At 38.9% G+C, this 7,393-nt stretch overlaps 1 long non-coding RNA gene across 1 annotated transcript; it reads right to left on the reverse strand.

Annotated features, from left to right (window-relative positions):
* Window positions 1-1,709: 1,709 nt before the first annotated feature.
* On the reverse strand, window positions 1,710-6,905 carry LOC102893674. Its single transcript, XR_439250.2, has 5 exons — window positions 6,476-6,905; window positions 5,897-6,019; window positions 3,939-4,017; window positions 3,103-3,175; window positions 1,710-2,025 (listed from the first exon to the last, which is right to left on the reverse strand). It is a non-coding gene; the product is annotated as an uncharacterized LOC102893674 (long non-coding RNA).
* Window positions 6,906-7,393: the final 488 nt, after the last annotated feature.

The following is a 7,393-nucleotide window of genomic DNA, read 5'->3' on the forward strand; positions in this document are numbered from 1 at the left end:
GATTCCCATCAAGCCAGTGTGGGAACCACCGCTCACTTATTCACCTCACTGCAGATTCGCGTATCATGTTTCAGACATACGGAACAATCCTCGTTTCATACTATGCTTTCATCTTTGGTCCATAACTGTCTCTCTTCCTCTTCTTTTTGAACAATATAATAAGCAAGTAGGAATGTACCGCCCCATCAAAAACCCAGAACTTCTATGGTAGCTCAAATCCCTCAACTACAATAGTCAACATCCCAAATTCTATGCTCATTATCCCCTTGCTTTCACTTGATATAGTTGTGTATCACATTTATGTATTATTAAAAATGTGATGTATAATCTATTACGTACACATATAGTCATGGTAGTATGAGTTATCATGGTATAGACAATCTTGAAACTTTCTAGACACTGAGTCAGATTCAAAAATCCATTAGATATCTCCTCGTTCAATTCCTGTTCAAGCCTTTATCATCTTCAAATAGACTATTTTATTATTTCTCTAAATACACTTTGCCAAACTTTAATCTTTCTTTTCTTGAGTTCTTCTAACACACTGCCCTCGGCCTCATCCTTCTATAATGCAAACCGGCCATATAATTTCCCTGCTATTAACACCTTTCAGAGACACCCCAAGACTAAAGGATGAAGTCCAAAATCCTTATATATAAGGGCAGTAATAGACTGTTTAATATCCAGAACTTCTCCTATCTCAGGAAGACGTGGCTACATCACAATGTGTCTTTGACATCTCCCGCCCCCAACCCCATCCCATTGCAGAGTCTTTCCTCACTCTCTTGAACATAGTGTAGCCTATTATAACCTGCTTTGACCCATGGAATATGGCAGAAATGACACAATGCAACTTCTGGAGTCAGGGTTTAAGAGACCCCGCATCTTCTGCTTTTGTTCTCCTAGAAAACTTTCCTGAAACAACCATGAAAGAAAGCTTAATTAGCTTCCTGGAAGACGAGAAGTCATGTAGAGAAATTCAGGAATCTCAGCCAAAAGCCGGCAGCCAGACATGAGAGTGAGGTCACATTTGCACCCTCCAGTCCAGCCAAATTTCTAGTTAAAACAACACATGAGTGAATCCAGGCAAAATCAGTATGGAAATCTCCCAGCTGCCCCATAAAATGATCAGAAATGTTAAAAATCCTGATGGTTTTAATTCAGTAAGTTTTGAAATAAATTGTTAGATAGTAGATAGCTATAAGACCTTTACTAAGACCTCGGAAATATTGAAGGCAGTGCCTAGTAGACTCACTCAGGTAGACAAAGGGGCTTGTATTGATCCTCTGAATTCTCACAGGCAGCCAGAATTAGATGAAAATCTGACTGAAAATTCTGAATGTGGCTTTGAGGCATAGTGTGACCCTCTTATCAGATTTGTAGAAAATTCACAAAATTATTAAGAGAATCATGTTGGTGAAAGTGCTGGCAAATTGAATGAAAAGGGACAAAGATAGTTTAAAATGGGCTCTTAACTTCTTATTCAAAAAACAGGCTTCCAAAGAGCTAAACATCTGCAAAAATGGTTATTTGCTTTATTTTCTTTTTAACAGCTTTATTGAAATCAAATTCAAACATACCATACAAGTCACTCATTTAAATGTATGACACAATGATTTTTAATACAGTCACAAATTTGAAACCATCACACAGTCAATTTTATAACATTTTTATCACTTCAAGAAAAAAAATATGAATGCTATCACCTCCTATCCCCTACCCACCCCCATCCTTCCCAGCCCTAAGCACAGGAGATTTCTTAAGCATCACTGTTTTCCAGGAAAGAACACAGAGCTTAGGTAAAGTTCAACATTGTCAGTCCCTCCTTTTGTTCAATATAAATGAATATAATAGGTTCCTAAACAATTAAGAGACAAGTATAAAACTCCTCTGTGAGATGAAACAGGATCTAACAAATAATCATTCTAGCACTCTTGTTGGTGTTGTTCCAGTATCTGTTGAAAAGTTATAGCCCAAGTAAGTTGTTTTAGAATCTTGGAGTCCATGCATCTTAAATAGGGATGCCTGAAATGAAAAAGAGAAATATTAATATAAAAGTTTGAATTAAAGCAAATAACCAGGAGTCATATCCTGTGAGTCACAAGTCTATTAGATTTCAAGTGGTTAGTGGATGAAATCTTTTGATTATGCATCACTGCTGTCAAAAGAAATGAAGAGAACCCAAATAAGAATGAGCTAAGACTATTTATTCATAGCTTGCTATAGGCACCATTGCTTACATCTGGCAGAGTTTGAAGCAAACAGAACCAGGCATTTTGGTCGCAGAGGAAGTAGTACTCAGGAGGGACACATGGAGAACCAAGGCCTTACGTCAGCTGGCTTACATATTTGTCCCTCTATTAGTTTCTTCTAGATGGCAGGTATTTGGCCCATTTTCCTAATAAGGTTGTGGAAATAAAATTTAGATTTAGATAGGGTATGAGCAATAGATTATAAAAATTTTTCCCCCCTTGGAGAGATGGACACTGGTAAAATAATTTACCAGTTGAAATTTCAAAGATCATTTTTCCGTATAGGTACAAGTAGAAATGCCATCAGCTATATATCTTTCTGGTCTTATTTGATGAGACTAGAATTGTCCAGAGGTTTTATAATGGGACCCAGTGATGGAGGACATATCCAGCAGTCGATAAGACTGAGGGCATTAGGTACATTTGCGATAACCCAAGAATAGCATTGGAGTAAGTATGTTCTGACTTCGCAATTGTATAAGGAGGAGGAAAAAAGAGAGAAAAGGCTATTATGCATGTATGACAACCAAAGGTCTGTAGAAAATAAGAAGAATTATTATTAGCAGATGTATAAAAAAAAAAAATGGAAATCAGACAGAGATCCTGCTCCAACATCTTAGGCAGGAGTTACCCACTGTCTAAAGTCATCTGCTTATTCCAAAGATATTAGGGCTACTGTCTCCTTGCAAAGATCAGCCTTGTCTATGAGATCTCTGAGTATTCTCAGTTTGAAGTCCCTATTTGAGTAGCCTTCCAACTGTGTGGAATTCTGAACTACTCTTTCAGTTGTTAAACATGAACTCAAGTGTTGACTCTGGCATCTCACAGCTGTATGTGTTGTTGACAGTACCTGATAAGGTGCCTTCCAGTGAGGTCAAGAGCAGCAGTTTTCCTCTGATGTCTCTTCCAGTGGATGAAATATCCTGGTTGATGATCATAAAGAGATGACTTAAGGAAATGTTTTGGAAAGGAGCCCTAAACCCGTTGGTGAAAGAACTGGCTGTAGTACAAGAGTCCGTTGCAATATTTTGCCATGTCACCATGCAGTAGGTCAGACTCTAATATTGGAGTAAAATCTCCAAATATATGGACAGACCTTCTAGTACCAATTCATAAAGGGATAAACAGTGTTTTCCTGAGGGAGTAGCCTTAGAGGCCATCAGAGCTAGACAGAGTACCTCTGGCCAAGGTTTCTGGAAGTTTTGCTAATTTTAATTTAAGGATTACCACTGGTCTTTTCAACCTTTTCAGAAGATTGTAAGTAATAAGGACAATACGCTTTTTCAGTAAGGACCAATGTCTTACAGACTGCTGTTGCGATGGTTTGTGTACCCCACAATCACTTGCTATAAAAGTTGGGATGCCCCAAGTTGAAAACACAAAATCAAGCAGCTTTTTAGTGGTCATAAGGGCAGTAGCTTTTTAGCAAGGAAATGCTTCAGCCTACCCTGAAAATAGATATACAATAATTAAAATGTATTCAAATCCCATAAAGGTTGGAGGCTGGGTAAAATCCATCTGAACCTGTTCAAAGTGTCCCTGAGGCTTTGAGTCCTAGCCGTGTCCCACCTTTAAAGGTTTTCCAGGATTAAACTGTTGATGGGTGATACACTGACCTGAAAATAGCCTCAACTATCTTTTTAAAGTTTCCTCACCAGTGTTGACTTAAAACAACAATCAACTTACCTGTTCCATGGTGAGCAGTTTTCATGGAGAAATTTAGTTAATATTCATTTGAAATGATCTGGTGTCACTGAACAGCCATCTAGAGAGGGACAGAGAATATCTGAGTGAAGGATACACCAGATTTTTCCCATTCTTTTTTTCTCAAAATTGGGGGCTAAACTCTAATTTTCAAATGATCTCTTTGAATCCCTCTAAATATTCATCCTTTGAAGATTGAGATAGGATCATCAACTTGGTTAAGGCAGCTGATTTAGCATAGCGATCTGCTAGAGCATTTCCTGTGGTGTTTATATTCTCTCTTTACATGGACCGCAATCTTTATAATACCCATCTCTCTAGGAAGGAGAAATACATCTAAAACTTTCTTAACTTTTGTCCATTTCTAGAAGGATCCCCTCAGAAACGAAAACCCACTTTGTTATGAAAGCATCCCAAAGTCATGTCATATTCCAAAAGCGTGCCTGCTGTCTGTATACATGTTTGTTTACTCTCTGGTCCAATTGAGTTTTATTAAAAATGTTTCAGGTGTGGTGTTTAGGAGATTTTGCCCTATTTTTCAAACCACTTTTTGACTCTCAAGCTGATTGTGTAAAGAAAGATCCCATAGACCCCCTTCTGAGTAAGTCCAATCAGCTTTTGCCATCAGAATTTAGCATCTGACATTCCAGCCAATATGTATACAAGTTTATATAGATCAAGTAACTCTGGGTCGTATGCACCCAAAAGAATTCTAAATTGTTTTATGAATATTTATTGGTCTTCTCTAGGTTTAGAGAAATCTTTACAATTCTTAATTCAGCTCAAGTCCAAGGTTTAAATTCTATAGTTCTCTGTATTCCTAGCACATGGAAAGGAGGAATTTTTAGAGGCAACTGGCACTCAGGGGTTTGAGGAAAGTTGGGAAAAGGTAAAAGGTCTGAACAAGGAGAGGAGGAAGGAGGGGTTGATAGACATGTGGAAGGAAAGAGATCAGATCTGAAAGATAAGAGGGAAGAAGGTGAACAGAATACAGGGAAGTAACTGGAGGACAAAGAAGATTTACTAAGTAAATTAGTTTGTTACTGAAATTTGTCAAATTGATCATGGCTTTTGACAAAGATTCTTTTAGTGGAGCAATTTTTTTGTTCAGAATTTTGTTTGGAGGCCTTTGCAAAAGCAATTTTAAAAAATGCCACCTATCTGGACTGAGAACTCTTAGTCCCTTTCATGTCTAAGGAACCTTTCAGAGGAACAATTTTGTTAAAGTCAAGTGTTCCCCAGAGCTTCCATTGAAGGCCTAACTCATACTTGGGAAAATGATCTCATTTGGAAAGAAAGATGCAAGAATTAGGACTGTAATGAGAATAAATATAAGAAGCAAGAATTTCCTTGGAAGAGGAGAAGATTTAGATTTAGATGAACCTATGAGTGCTGGCAATGGTTGGTAGAAATATAATGTTCATGCCTCTCATATGTCAAGTCCCCAGACTGATGGCTGGCTGCTTCCAAGCACAGACCCAACGACCTGCACCCCCAGCAGGTGAAATACCAAGGAGAATGTTTCCTCCAAATCAAACAAGGAGAGAAGAGAATAAAACAGCTCTGAGGACAAAAACTAGAGACGGAAGGAGAACCTCATCCACTTTTATCGGTGACTAAAATCAAAATTTGTCCAAAAGGGCAGTTCTTGTAATAACTGCAAAGTCACTGATTTGTAGGCCACCACGAACAACAGGCTTATAAGTAATAGTCTTATGTTCTACCGTGTGATTCTCCTTCTTGTGGCAAATAACGCTTTGAGACAGCACACCATAAAAAGGTAACACAAATGCAGCAAAAAGGGATGGAAAAGATTGCTTGATCCCACCAAGGATGTCAGAGCAATGGGAATCGATAACAAAACCTGGTTGCCAGGCTGAGAATAAATAACCAGTAACTCAACACAAAGAGGGTGGAGGGCAGACCCTGTGCTGACTCACCACATCGTTGTGGACTCGACAGGAGGTGAGCAGCAAGGCACAAGGGGTTCCGCCCTTGGCTGAAGACGGAAATCCATGGGGATGGTCAGTGCAAACTGTATCTCGGTGGAACCTCCAAGAAAACTGTGGAAATAAATGAAGATCACTCAAATGAAAACAAGCAAATGCTATTTATTCAAAACTTGGATGGAGAGTCACCACCATCACTTGAGTTTGGCAGAAGCTCAAATGCATGCAGAGTAATGAGAAAGCTCTAGGGTGGAAAGATGGGAAGGATTCAGGTGTGCCCTGATTGGAAGCTATGGCGTACAGAAGCTGGAGGCAGGCAATTAGAAGTGAGCCATCCTCTAAGATTCGTAAGGAATGCACACTTGGCTTTCTATGGTCAGTCCTGAGTCAGAAATGGGGGCAAAAATTAGAGAAGCTGGAAATTTTCAACCAGATTCAGATTTGGGGCTGACACAGAAGAGGTTGTAATTGGACTCAGACTGATTGCAAGAAAGGTTTTGTGTCAGAGTTTTATTTTATTTATATTATCTTGCCATTGCCTGTTTGTATATTCAGTCTTTTACCACTCACCAAGTTTTTGATGCTAAGATGTTGACTTCATTTGTGATATCCACGGCAATGGTTGCTTCTCCAATAAGGGCATGGATGATCTCAGAATTTCATCAGACGTGTTTAGTAGTCCAAACAGAGGTTTATCCATGAAAAGAGCTATACCATAAATGGTCAGCTGGAATGATGAGTCCTCGTTCTAGGCTTATAACAAGTCTTCAGGCTTGAGCTTGTGGATCCTGAAGGCAGGTACAAGCTATAGAGCTTCAGATCCTGAAGGCAGGTACAAGCTATAGAGCAACCTTAGAGTCCCAATAAAGATCAGTTTTTAGTTCTCAGTGACTCCAAGTTCTCAGTGACTCCAGGTCCCAGTAAAGATCAGTTTTTAGTTCTCAGTGACTCCAAGTCAGAAAAATCGAAAAGCTTACTTTGGAAGCTGTTAGTTTATAGCCAGATATTTGACTCTTCAGATCCTGAAGGCAGGTACAAGCTATAGAGCAACCTTAGAGTCCCAATAAAGATCAGTTTTTAGTTCTCAGTGACTCCAAGTTCTCAGTGACTCCAGGTCCCAGTAAAGATCAGTTTTTAGTTCTCAGTGACTCCAAGTCAGAAAAATCGAAAAGCTTACTTTGGAAGCTGTTAGTTTATAGCCAGATATTGAAGGAAACTCAAATAGCTGAAAATCGAATAAAGGTTGGCAATCTACACAAGGTGAGCTGATCCAGTCCAGACTGGATCAAACTGATTTTTCCATAGTGAAAGAAAAAACTTGGTTACCAGACAAGATAAGGTTTGCATGTCAATCGATTATCTGCAATTTACAGAGAGGTGCAAAATAGCTCAAAGACAATGAATACATCAGAATCTGATCATTCAGAAGAGTGTGCTATAGTTTCCCACTGAAACACAAAATTTCTCCCCACAGTCTGTCTTTCCCTT

Source organism: Pteropus alecto, unplaced genomic scaffold, assembly GCF_000325575.1.
Source record: "Pteropus alecto unplaced genomic scaffold, ASM32557v1 scaffold164, whole genome shotgun sequence".
In the NCBI taxonomy this organism is placed as follows: Eukaryota; Metazoa; Chordata; class Mammalia; order Chiroptera; family Pteropodidae; genus Pteropus; species Pteropus alecto.